At 50.9% G+C, this 13,732-nt stretch overlaps 2 long non-coding RNA genes across 4 annotated transcripts in view; one reads left to right on the top strand and one right to left on the bottom strand.

Annotated features, from left to right (window-relative positions):
• Positions 1-477: 477 nt before the first annotated feature.
• The window catches only part of LOC310907306, a 66,930-nt gene continuing 53,675 nt past the window's right edge, over positions 478-13,732 (bottom strand). Inside the window, exons 3-4 of one of the 3 annotated variants that reach the window (XR_014589595.1) lie at positions 1,669-1,840; positions 478-1,058 (exon numbers count right to left, since the gene is read on the bottom strand). This is a non-coding gene — a long non-coding RNA (uncharacterized lncRNA). Of the gene's footprint in view, positions 1,358-1,668; positions 1,841-13,732 lie in introns of all 3 variants that reach the window. The other 2 variants (XR_014589596.1, XR_014589597.1) reach the window with 2 other exon arrangements.
• On the top strand, positions 4,137-5,253 carry LOC310907307. The gene is made up of 2 exons (XR_014589599.1): positions 4,137-4,397; positions 4,778-5,253. It is a non-coding gene; the product is annotated as an uncharacterized lncRNA (long non-coding RNA).

Genomic DNA, 13,732 nt, shown 5'->3' with positions numbered 1-13,732 from the left:
AATTGTTGGTGGCTGTGGTACTGTGTCATGTGCAGGTGAGGGGGGCAAATTGCCCTGGAAAGGGATTTGCAGAAACACAGGGATGTGTTAGAAAGAGGTTTTCCCTCTCTGGGCCTGGGTGATCCATGCAAGCACCGTGAGCTCGCCCACAAGCCAGGGCAGAGCCAAATGCATTTGTTTTTCTTTTCTCAATGAGACATATAACAGAGGCCCAGTAGCTGTGTGAAAACATACAGAGAATTTACATAATGTCCAATACAAGTCCTTTTTACTAATGACTTAAGTCCCAAATGCGAGCACTAATAACACACCAGGAACCAAGGAGCAGTAACAGCAGTGAGTGATCTCAGCAGAGCAGTTGTGAGGATCCATTTCCTCTCAGAGGCAGTGCCTGGAAACAATAATTAGTGTGTTGAATTTAATGTTAACATTTTAATACATTTAAATGTAATGAAATGCTTTTATTAATTGGTACAGTTCCTTGAAACCAGTTATTACTTGCGTCTAATGCACAAGCAGCACACACCACGCCTGGCCTCAGACTTGCTGCCTTGGGGCAAGTGCCAGAGTTCCTCCAGCAGGAGCCTGGAACACAGAATCCAATGGCTGAGTACACAAAAACCTGGAGACCACAGCAGTTAAAAACATGTCATGTTTATTACAAATGTAAGGGCCTTAGCCAAAGCCTGGTGACATAATTGAAAAGCCCCTAGGCATATCACTGTCTGTGGATTTTTAATCAATCCTGGAGAACTGAGATATAAGCACACACCACTGATATTAATGAGCTCCAGAAAAGCCATGGCACAAGAAAGGGCCTGGTTTAGAGTCTGTTTTCCAGGAAGCCCCCTTCCTTCTCCAGCCATCTCCAAGTGCTTTTTCAGTGTCCTGTGTAGCACAGCAGGCTCTGCGAGCAGAAAGTAGCAGGTGTGACATGAATAAGGCTGTTCTAAGGCCAGGCAGCCAGAGAGGATGTCAGGGAGATTTCAGGTCTCAGTCACTCCTGTGACCAGGCTGTAAACATGAGGAGGAGTCTCCATTCAAGTGTCTGCTGCTGTCTGAAGAGAAAAGAGGAGATTGACAGTGTTGAGTTTCTCTCTCCCTGAAGAAATGAGAACTGAATTCAGGCTTTCTGAGACGTGAGCCCAGAGGCTGAATTCAAACCAGACCACTCACAGCCAAAGGGCTCAACTCTCGTCTTCCCTGAAAGCATCTACACCTCACACTCAGAAGCACCCTGTGCCATGCCTCCTTCAACTTCTCCTCCTCAAGCTGCACCAGCTCCGGTGTATTTCTGTTCAGGAGAGGATATTTTGGCTCATTCTGGAGTATGTCCTTCATGCCTGCAGTGACCAGTCTGCAAGTGGGAGAAATGGCCAAACTCAGTGCCACAAGTGCCTGTTGAGGTCCCATGGCTGGGGGAACCAGCGTCCCATTCAGCTACAGCCTGACTCAGGGGACAGAACCCAGCAAAGGCAGAATCTGTCACAGGCACCACGAGCTCCCCTCCCCACAGATGTGGGATGGAGACCATCCCTCCAGGGGCTCTCAGGACTCCCCATGCCCAAGTGTTCTGCTGCTGGCTCCGTGCCCGAAGCACGCGATGCTGCAGCGAGGAAAAGGGGACACTGCACCCACACATGTTCCCAGCAAAAGGTCCTACCTCACCTTTGGCATGCTGTTCCCTGCACCAAGCCGTGCTTTTGCCAGGATCCTCTTTCAAGAGAACAGCACCTTCATGGCCATGCTGTTCCCTCTGCTGTCTGCTCCACAGCTCTCGCCGGCAGGGCCATGGCCAGTCCATCCTGCTTGATCTCAGTGCTTGCTGTTGCTGCTGCTGCTTTAAAGGACACAGATCTATCAGGCTCTTTCATTAGTGTTTTAATGAATGACCAGATTGATCTCATGTACAGATGGAAAGACTGAAAAAGTTTAGCTTCTACAAGTCATTAAAAATTAAATGGAAAATATAAAATAACCGCAGAATTCTTTTAACTGAATTAGACATTTTCCTGTCAGTCCCACAATTCAGAGTGATTGGTTCTAAAGAGCTGCTGCCTGCATTGACAGCGATGAGGTGTTTGGACAAGGTGAAAAGCCCGGAGAATCCCAGCACTGGGCTCAAAGGGATGTGTCTGGCCCATTGTCTAGTTTGATTAATGAAGCCTTTGCACAGTGAAATAATGCCGTGTTTGCTGTGCTGGAGACACTGCTGTGCAGCACAAATGTCACAACAACGAGAAATAGTCAATATGGTAACAACAGCAACAAGCTCATCTATGTACGACCGGATTCCACCAAAAAATGCCTCAAATGATATTTGTTTATTCCCTAATTGTCAGCCACTTTGATGCACTCACTGTCAGGTTCAACGAGTACTCCAGGCTCCAAGGGTTTGAAACAAAGGGAGGCACTTGGGCGAGCTGTGCAGTTCATGGGGCCAAGAACTGGGATCTGGCGGCATGGGCAGCAGGGTGTGGCTCTTGGGACAGACACACGGACAAACACGGGGTCCCTGGAGGATCCCTCGCCTCCTTGCACCCAGCACTCAAACCCTGCCCACCATGTCTGTATCTCAGCAGGAACACCTGCAGGTCAGCAGCAACTCTGGGAAATAAAAGTGAGCAGACTAAAGAAAGGGCCAACCAGGAGGAAAGTGAGCACAGAGCCCTGAGCTTGCACCATAGGGGACCCCAAGTTCCTGCCTGGGCATGGTTTGGCTGCTGCCTCTGTTCCAGTCTCACTTCTGCCAGAGGTCTAGAGCTGAGTTCCTGGACCCGGGAGTGCTGGGGAAATTGACTCGAAGCTTGCAGCTTGAGGAAGTGCTGCCTGTACAGGCAGCCCAAGTCTCACCTGGGGCAATTCTGCACCCTGCAGTCCTCTCAGTCCTCCAGTGCTATGAAATCCAGGTTTGAGTGGACATGGTATTTTTCACTTCCCACCCCAAACCACCGTGCTGGTTTGCTATGACTGATTAGGCATTTTCCCCCTGTCCTGTGCAGAGGATTGTTCTGGTGGTGAATGAAAGGATCCGCACATATCAACTGTTCATTTGTTTGTAAATAGCAGAGAGCGCAGAACTACTGAATTAATTGAGCTGTGTCTGCTCAGAACTCAGCACCCCTGGGCTTTGCACTCCATTCAGAACACACCAAACAGAAATAGGAACCTGAGGCTGAAGCTGACAAAAAGGCTTGAGCAGAAATGGAAAAATTGTCCAACAGTGCATTTTGATAGAGCTCAAAAATGCGTTTCTAACGTACCTGCGAGGCAGCATGGGGCGCACGCACAGGTGGGCAAAGGCTGGGGCTCACTTCCAGGCTTCAGGTATCGAATGCTTTGCCCATTTGCAGACACACAAACAACACCGGCCTCTCCTGGCGGCCCGGGGGGGTGACCTGTGCCCTGTTCTCATCAGGACCTGACCCGAGAGAGGCGCCTGACCCCGAGCATTCTCTTCCTGCCGCTCCCCGCAGCGTCCCCGCAAATTCAACACAGCCGCCTCCCGCAGTTACCAGTCCAGGGCAAACCCCGGCCCGCGGGAGCACAGAGCTGCCTCAGCCGGGATACTCCTGAGCGCTCCAGTCCGGAGTTTCGCTCCTTCGATACTCGCATTATTTCTTTTGCAGGAGCGCGTTTGTTCTCTGTGCCCGAAGCGCTGGGGACGCGAAAGGCTGACAAAGAAAGGCGGAAAGAGGAAAAGCCCCGTCCCGTTCCTGCAGCTCCGGGCAGAACCCCAGCCACCCCACGGGGGGGATGGAATTTGGGGAGCAGCTGCGGGGCCGCCGCTCGCCTTCGGGTGCCGCATCCGGAGTGTTCGGTCCCCTCTGCCGCAGCGGCCACGTAGAGAGCCCGGACCCCCGTCCCAGGTACCCCCGTCCAGGTAGGTGCCACTGGCTTTGCCCCCTCCTCCCGCTCACCGCCTTCCGTCCCCTTGGATTTCCCTCCGTCGTTTTCCCTCAAGCCATTGAATTCTGGCGATTTTACCATCGGGCAGCACCGCGGAGAGCGGAGGCCGCCGCTCCATCCGCTACCCGGGGATCCAGAGTGAAGCCGCCTGTGGTCTGGCTGCGCTTCCAGCGGCTCCGGGCAAACGGGACCGACCGCAGGCGGCGGTGGCCGCAGGCGGCGGGACTGGACCGGGGCCGCAGGAGGTCGCATCGGACCCGACAAGCTGGGCTAGGGTGAAGCGATGTACAAGGGTCCGCTTGGAGAGCGGCTGCCCGCCGGGGCACGGAAGGGGCCGGGTTCCCTCTCTCTGTCCCCCCGCAGTTCCCTTACCTGGTCTCCGGGCTCGGGTCCCCCGCTGGTGTTGCCGCTCCCGCCGAGGCACGGATAGACAGCAGCCACCGGGAATTTAGGGTCTTCCCGAAGCCCTACCGCCCTTCCCGAGGGAGGTGAGTGCCGGGGATGCCTCCCTCCGATCCCAGGATCCCCTCGGTCCTCCCCCCCGTATCGATTCCAGTCCGGCGCTGTCAGCGTTTAGGCCGGGATTGGGGGATAATGGGAATATCATCTGGAGACAATTACCTTTGGAGCGCGCTCGCTTCTCCTCCCAGACACTGTTATTTGAGCAATAGGATCATTTGATTTCACATCGCACTAAATAACCCCCGGCCGCCGCAAATTGCCGCCTTCTCAACAGCCACCCCTTGGAATAAATTGCACAGCGACTCCTTGGGCTCTTGCCTTTTTTTTTTTTTTTTTTTTTTTTTTTTTTTTTTTTTTTTTTTTCCTTTTCTTCTTATTTCCCCTCTCTTCTTTTTCTCCTCTGCAGAACAGTATTTCGGGAGAAGCAGGGACGGAGGCCCGATGCTGGTGGATAAACTGCGTCCAGCAAAGCTTCGGCTCCCTTAATAAGCCAAGCCTTACCCGCACCGGTTTCCCCCGTGATTTTCTCTCCCTCTCTCATATTTTTTTTTTTTTTTAACCTTTCTTTCTTCCTTCTTTCTTTTATTTTTTTTTCCTCTTCTCCCCCTGTTAAAGCAGGTTTTCCCCCTATGATTCCCAACGACAGCAGGGCTCGATGTGCCTTTAAGGCTCTGTCAGCCCTCGCCTGATAATCTGGTCATCGCCGGCCTCATTAGATCCCTATTAATGTCAGCCACGGATTGCTAATTAGATTTACGGGATAAATGAAATTACCCGAGTGGACTGCGTGGGAGGAGGAGTGTAGTCTCCTAGTGCTTCCCGAGATTTACGACGGGAAAAAAAAAAAGAAATTAAAAATAAAAAGGAAAGGCATAATTTTATTTTTCATTCTTTTCTTTCTCCTCTCCCCTCCTGCCCCCTGAGCCCCATCCCCTCTTCAGGCTCCCCTCTGACAGCCACCAACCAAGGAATTTCCCAAACTGCTTCGTAGCTGGACCTGGGGGGTTCTGCTAACAGAGCCCATCGGTACCATACCGGGGGCTCTGTGCGGAGGGATCCCGCTCAGGTTGGATTCATGGATCCCAGGGACCAGCTCTGGGGTGAACAGCACTGTGCTGCCGGGCTCTGCAGGGGTCGAGGGAGAGACCGATGGCATTATTCATTGTGTTTATTTATCCTTATTAGAAAACGGGATGAAAGAACAGTGCCCGATGTCTGCCTTTAAGCACCGGCTGAGCTGCGTGCACACAGCCCCAATTAAACACTGCCTGGACGAGGCCTTTCTCCATATTAGAAACCCATCTCTGTTTAACGAGGACCAATTAAATCCTGCTTCATTTTACCTGGGATCTTGCAATAGGTGTGACAACAAATTCTCTTTCTTCTTCCCCGGTAATTACTGGCAGAATCAGCCCTGCTGCTGGAAGCCCTCCCCAGTAACCCACCTGAACCCTGCCTGGATCCCAGTGGAGCGAGGGGCCCCTTCCTACCCCCAACCCCACCAAAACCCAGCCAGGATCAGCCCTGGCCTCCAGTCCTCTCCCACTGCAACCCACCACGGTGCTGGCAGAGTGGGGCCCCTCCTGGGGAAGCATGTGGAGCTATTCCAGACTGACTTTGGCCTTCATTCCCAGGCCTCCCCTGAGCACCCCACAATGTTAAAAACCACACCCTGTCTCCCAGGGGACATCGCTGCAATGGGGACATTCAATTAAATAATCCTGGCCCTTTGCTTCTCCCACAAATAAGTAGCTTTTTTTTCCTCCCACAAATATTTCCTTTCCCAAGTTCCCTTTCAAAAGAAAAGAAAAGAAAAGAAAAGAAAAAACCAACAAAACGACAAAGAAACCAAACCCCAAACTGGAGAACAACAGGAAAAAAAAAGGCGGGGGGGGGGGAAGAAAGGAACTGTTCTCCTTTCTTTTCCCTGTGTGCAGGGTAATTGATAGGCTCTATCAGAGGTCAGGATTTGCATAAGAATTAAGAGCAGTAAATTAATTTAATATTCCATGCACATCTCCAATTATTCCTGCAGACCTTTGTCTCTGCGGCTGGCAGAGAGAAGGTTCAGCTGCTCTTCAACCAAACAACATCTGTGCAGTTAATAATTTGATAAACAGCTCATACAAATAGTTTCTGAATTATCTGCCAACCCAACGACTATTCAGTTTGGAAACACTCAGCGAGGGCTGTGCTGGTGGCTTTGGAGACCTAGCCCAGGGATTTGGCTGCACAAGCAGAGATTCGCCTTGCGTATCCCTAAAATATCAGCTGCCCTTTGGAACAAAACTCCATCCAGAATGATATGTGAAATAAGCGATTAGCAGTAATTAATAAGAGCCTCCTCTCCCCAGTGTCTGCCCACCACCTGGAAAGGCTTGTGTGTGCTGCGGTGCCGGGCTCTGTCTCCTAGCTCTGGGCTCCAGGTGGATCCATGTGAGGTCTGTGGCCCCATGAACTGATCTTGCTGAGTGCAGGATTTACAGCCCTTCAGCTGCTTCCTTCTCCACACAATCCCCTGGAAAGGGGCTGGGTTTCCCTGGCTGTCACCTTGCCCCATTCTCCAAGGAGGAACAACTGACAGTTGCCCTGTTAAATTCGAATTTCAGCCCAGGAAGGACATCCTGATTTTCTCCCAGGGAAACCCATTCTTACAATAAAATTGAGGTCGCTCCTTCATCCTTCCCCACATGGATGCAGAGGTCCAGCTTCAGGCTGGCCAAGCACCACCAGTTTAATTCACCCCCCTGGACTGTATGGGAAGATGTGGTGCTTGGCTGTTCCTGCCCTGGAACTGGACAGTGGTGAAGTCCCCATCCCTGGAGGAGTTTAAAAGATGTACGAATGTGGCACCTGGGGACACGGCTTAGTGATGGCCTTGGCAGCGCTGGAGGAATGCTTGGGCTCAGTGATCTTAGAGGGCTTTTCCAACCTTAACAATTCCGTGATTCCGTGTCTGCATGGGCCGTGGTTCCTGCAGCACTCACAGGCCTGACCTTAAGTTAGACTGGCAAAGAGCTCCCCTCGTGATGCCACTGCTCCTCACTCCCCTCAGGCATTAAGCATCACTCCAAAATTAATAAAAAGTTGATTTTTAAAAGATTATTAAGTTCTCCAAGCTGAAGGGAAGGTTAATGTACTTCTCCATAGTCACACAACTTTAATGTCTGCTGTCATAAAGAGCTGATTTTTTTTCTCCCATTTAAAAGGAGAATTTATACCATGAACTGAAATCCAGAAGCAGGGACACAAAAGTGAAGGGATGGGGTGCCAAATTTGGAGGAATGTCTGGGGCTTGATAAACAACTGCAGTCTTATCATAGTGAAAATAAGGCCAGACCTCACACCGGGGCCGTGGGACAGGCCAGACCTGGTACCTCCTCCAGGGGAGGGAGATCCCAGTGCCCGGGTAGAGATCTCACATTTGGGATTTGGAGCTCCCAGACTCCATTCCTGCTGTGCCAGCCCACGCTGTTACCTGGCTGCAGCTCTGAGCTCACCGTGGGGAATCAGCCCTCTGAATATTCAACACCGGCAGCTCCAGGGCTGCCCAGAGCCTGGGATTTGCTAGGAAATGGAGGCTTTTTCCCCTCCTTTCCAGATCAATGCACTGTGCCGTCTCTGGAGCCTAAGGCTGGTATGATATGAAAGTGTATTTTTATTCAGCTCTAATTAAACAAACACATTCCAGATTTTATTCTGGAAGCTAATTGTACTATTTTAAGGAATTCAAATCCCACTTTTTCCAGCCCCCAATTCCCAATGCTTCATGTTGTAAGGAGGGAATTGGACCCTCAGCAGTTTTCTGTCACCCAGCACAAGCATCCCTCCTTCATGACACATTCTTGTGATTTGGCAGCCCAAGGCCTGGCATGGGGCAGGTGTTGGGATTGGGAGGACGCAATGCAGGCTCTGGAGAGCAGGATGCAGCAGATGCAGCATTTTGGGGGCTGTGGGTTCACCCTTGGACCTCTTTAGCCCTTCTGGTCCCTGGATTTAACCCCAGCAAGGGGATTTCAGCACTGACACTTGCCAAGGGGTGCTGGGCAACTTGATTAACATTTGCAGAGCTCCGGGCAGATAGTGCCATGTGTGTGAACATTTTATCATGTTTCAGCTAGGCCACAGCCCCCACAGACATCCCGGCACTGCCACATCAGCCACATCCACGGCTGCACAGAGTTTTCTTTAGCATCTCAGCCAACCAACGGCTGAGGAGGAAAAATCAAAACCCCAGCCTGTGCAGACGGCTGCCCTGAAGCCACGATCCCAGCAACACTTTTTGGCACAGAGGTCTCTCTTTACGGACTCGCTCGTTGAGCTGTTGCGCCACTCTTTTCTTTATGGAGCCACAGAAGTGTCTGTAATGAGAGATTAAAATAGTAGTCGTGCCCCATGATTTACTTTTGAAGTTCTCGTGTCTCCGTGTGTGTAAATACCCCGGGCTGTGGGCTGGGATAAATAATGCAGCGCAATATATTAACAAGGGAGAACGCAAAGCGCCGTAAAGACAGAGAAGGGGAAATGCGTTTGCTGTGTGGTAAGTTATGGGGCCTTTGGAGGCAGGGCGAGGCTGAGCACAGGAGGGTTTGCTCCTGCCTTTCCCCAGCCGATAAATCAGCGGCCTCGTGGTGCTGGTGCCAGAATAAAATATGCTGGGTCTCTCTGGTGGGGTGGCACACAGTGCGGGAGCGCGGGCCATGCACGCTGACTGCAAATGGGGTGGGCCATCAGATGCTGCCATAAAACACCCCCTTGCCTCCCCCAGCTGATTATCAACCTCATGCATAGCAAATGATGGAGCAGGAGCACCAGCAGTGCCTTCGCCGCCGCTTCCAAGGTAAAAAAATAAAATATTTACAGACTGACAGGCTAATGGACACTTTGCCAAAGAGCCGTTCGAAAGAAGTAGTAAATGGGCCTGTGCTGATGCAGGGTAGCAGACCCGGTCAGGGATCAGGACACACGGCACTGGATCGGATAACATCTAATTGGCAGGTCACATCCAAATGAGTGTAGTCATGCATCATCCAGAAGGCTTTTTGCTGGTTATAAAGACACTTGTAAACAATTCAGCTGCTCAACATGGCAATAATATGTTGATCCGGCATGTAATGAGGTGTTCCTGGAATCAATAAACTAGTCATGAAGAGCAGGGAGCAAGGTCAGCGCCTGCCTTTTTGATGACCTTTGCTGGCTGGTGAGGACATCATATACTCTGAAGAGGACTTTTCTCATATTGCAGAAGGCACCGAGTGTCAGAACTTCCATTCGCAGCAAGCAAATGAACAGCCGGGCTCTGCATGCTAATGAAGTCCAGGCTATTTTCCACCTTTTCATCTGCACATTATGCTCTTGACTTTGGAGAAGGTGGGAATTAGGTTGGACCCTCGTGTCAGGCTGCCTGATGGCTCGGCTGCGGAAAACTGGTAATTGAAGCTGATGACTGATGCGGAGGAGGCCTGAATTTGGAAATAAACAGTTTCAAGCACTGCATGTCATTTCTAGAGAGACTGCTGAGTGAATGGAAATGAGCTCCGTTTCACCGATCTAATGCAGTTTCTCAGCAGGAAAAACACCGTCTTTGAGACAACAATGCCAATCAGTGAGATTTAAATGTCCTGGCGATAATGAAAGGAATAGCACCTGCCTCGGCAAACAGCACTTAGGGAAATGCTGCCCCGCTCCGTGGCCTGCGACTCATCTCCAACCCCCCCCCACCACCCCCGACGCCAGGCCAGAGGAACCAGGACGCTCCGAGGCCGGCGGCGGGGAGGGCATGGAAAAACCCTTTCGTTGCCACGGAAAAGCCATCGGTGACAACGAGGAGCGTGGCTTCAAGCAACGCTAACTGACCACGGTGCTCTCCGTGCCATGCCCACCAAACTGCTCCTCCCCGGCATGCTGGGGAGAAATCCTGCCGGCCTCAGCTCCACCACTGCTTTCCTTTCCTCACACCAGCCCAGCCGCCAGCCCCACAGAGATGAAAAAATGCGGTTTCTAGACAAGGCACCCAAAGGCCAGTATGTTCAGTCTTTATTCTGAACATCTCGGCAGCTGCGAAACAGCACTGTAAATGTTACAAACCCTCCCCAAGTCCTGCCTGGGGGTATGGCGTGGAATGGGGCACAGCCACTGGTGTGCTGGAGCAGAAAAAGGTAGCCTCGCTGAGGCCATTAGAGCTTTGAGATGTTTTCCTTCAGACACAGAATCCTGGACTGGTATGTCTTGGAAAGAAAGACCTTAAAGTCCATCTTGTTTCACCCCCTGCCATGGGCAGGGACACCTCCCACTATCCCCGGTTGCTCCAGGCCCTGTCCAAGCTGACCTGGAATGCTCCCAGGGGTCCAGAGGCAGCCACAGCTTCTGTGGGCCTCCTGTGTCCTCTCTGCAGGTCCCCCTCAGGCACAGGTGGGACCAGGACTCGCTTGCCCCGTGTTTGCCCAGCAGCCATGCACCGACAGGTCTGTGCTGGAAGTACAAGGTGGGGTGTGCTGCAGGCAGGGGCTCCCCAGAATCACTCATTCCCCCAGCCAGAGGCCGCTGGGGTCAGCATCCTCCCGGGTGGCCACATCCCGCTCCCTGCTGCCGAAAGGCACTGGCTGTCCCCTGGAGGTGGCTGCATCAGGAGTGAGTGTGTTTGTGTAATAGTTTGCAACCCTTCAAAATGAAAGGATGGAGATGGATGCGAGTTATTATTATGAAAATGAACTGAGCAACAGACAAAAATATTCAGGAGATGTAATCTGCGTCCCTACAATGCGCTCGCAGAGAAGAGCACTTGGCGGACAGGAGAGTTGCTGTCAGATACATTGCCTTTTGTTAAATTGCTTTTGCTCTGACAATGCCTTTTAAAACCACATGCAATCTTAATTTAAAATACCCAGTACCTCAAGGAATAGGGGCCCAGTGCAAGTCTCCTGCTTGGGATTTGTCCAAAACAATTCCCTCAGCTTAATACCGTTATTCCTCATTTTAATCACACAGCAAATGTAGGAGCCTGAATTCGCTTGTAAGAATCCATGGACCTGATCCAAACATCACTAAAAATCAATGGGGCAAAAATTGATTCCCCTGCCTGCCACCTTGCTGTTGCCCAAATCCCTGGAAGGTTCACCCAAGGAAGGTACTCTCCCTGAGGGGCAGCTTTGGCATGCACGATGGGCGGAAAGCAGAGCTCAGCTTTTTCATCCTTTTAGAAAATGGTTAATGGTGAGGAAATGCCAAATGCGGCAGAGCAAGACACTATGGCATTTTTATTTTCAGAGTGGTGGGAAAAAAAAAAAGCAACAACCAAACAAAGCAGCACTTGCAGGTTGCCACTCCCTGCTTGGCCCTGCTTCTGCCCTGGCAGGCTGTATGTTGCTCCCAGCTGCTCCCTGGCACGGAGCATGAGGCCTCCATGGACTGAGAGTTTGGCTGCGGGTGCCAGCTCTGCACTACTTCACTCAGCACTCAGTAGAACACCCCACACTCCCTCAGAGGCCCCTGGGTGCCAGATTTACCCTCTGCCCATGGGAGCTTGAAATGCGTGGTGGCATTTTGAGGCCATCCATGAGGAAGGGCAGGTGCATGTCCAGGCACAACCCTGGTTCCAGGTTCAGCCCATCCATCAGAACTCCTCCGCCCTCCCTCTGCAGATAACCTCCTTCTCAATGCTAATTCCCTCAGAACATTATGCAGACTGTTTATATTTCTGTACAGCCAGAACAGGCTGCTGACACAAATCAGCCATTAGCCATTCACGCTGAGGAGTCTCCGCTAATTGTGCAGAATATAATTAGTGATTATGTAATATCTAAGCTCTTGCAACTGTCATTAATGTCCACTATTCACCAGAGATAGTTCTTACTGAATTAGGGAATGATTACTGCATGCTAAATCTACTTAATCCTAAATATGCTAATTAACACCGCCTGCACTTTAGACAGTGGTTAAAAGCACTAGTCACCTCAAAAAAGGCTCTGATACACCAGAACCCAAATTGCTTGTGATGGAATTTCCCTCAAAAGGTAAATTTGTTTAATTAAATGCTGTAGTAAACTGTTGGGCATAGCCCTTGATTAGTGCAGCCCAAGGAGGGGCCTTCTGGGATGATCTCGTGAGGTGCCACCACAGGGCAGCGATGCTCCTGCAGCATCCCGGGTTTCCTGCAGCATCCACAGCCTCGCCCCCATGCCTGCCAGTGCTCCCCAACGGGCCTGACATGAGCAGAGCCCAATGTAAAACAGCTTTCCAAAGTCTCTCCCTCCAGGATTAACCACCCTGTTCCTCAGGTCATAAACAACAATATTCCTACAGGCAGATACAGGAGCTTCCCTCAATAAATTCTTACTTAAAGCCTAATTTGAAGATTGACCGTGTAATTTTAAGATTGATTGTGTAGAACAGACTTCAAATATTAAATGCTAAAGGAATGCGATAAATAGAGCAATTGTACGGGTTTGAAAGGTCCCTTTCCAAGGCCTGGGGTGTTTAATGTAGTCTGGGTTTCTGTGGAAAAAAATGATATGGCTGTCATGAACCCTAGGATAATAGCAGCCTGTGATTTATGAAGATTCCTCCTGCTTATATATTTTAGATAAATAATGCCCCTGTGTGTGTCTGCGCTCATTCATAACCAAAAGCTGCCCAGGCTGCGCAGACAGTTTGTGCAGGAACCTTTGGAATCAGCTCAGGGGGACGGATAACTCACAGATCAGACACTGAATAAGTCATGGTGTGACAAGGCCAAGAGTGCCCTGGGCAGAGCCACAGAGCACAGGCACACCCAAAGCCAGAGGTGTGCTCCACACAGGGACTGCATGGGGGCAAACATGGCCCAGGGACCCCGGCTTGCCCGCGACTGCAATCACCGCCACAGAAATGAAAGAATAAGCCACACAATGAACCCCTAATTCCCTGGCAACAGCATTTAGGCCCCATTAGGTAGATTTGCAACTGCTTCCAGAGAAATAAACTCCTGTGTCATTAGATAACAGGGGAAGAAATAGGTTATTTCGTTTTCGAAAGGTATGAAAAATTCCAATTGCCTGATGTATGTGCTCAGTAGATTATTTTCTGTCATCTCAGTTAATTGAATTTTACTCATTGCTCTTAGAATTCCTCCCTTTCATGTGAGGTTAAAAAGTTCAGAGGAGTCAGAGTTTTGAACCGCATCCATTCATCGCACAAGCCAACTCCAGCTGTGCAAAGCACATCAGGAAAAGGGAGCAGCGGCCAACTGTACTGAGATGGCTGCAGCATCCGGGTGAGCCGGCATCACATCATGGAAAAACATCACTTTTCAAGCAGCCTCCAGCTGAGACACTGCCGAGAGCCATGGAAGGGACCTGCTGCGAGCTCTGTGGTCACTGTGATG

Source organism: Zosterops lateralis, assembly GCF_965231275.1.
Source record: "Zosterops lateralis genome assembly, chromosome: 3".
NCBI classification, from domain to species: Eukaryota; Metazoa; Chordata; class Aves; order Passeriformes; family Zosteropidae; genus Zosterops; species Zosterops lateralis.
This window is presented reverse-complemented; position numbering and strand designations above follow the sequence as displayed.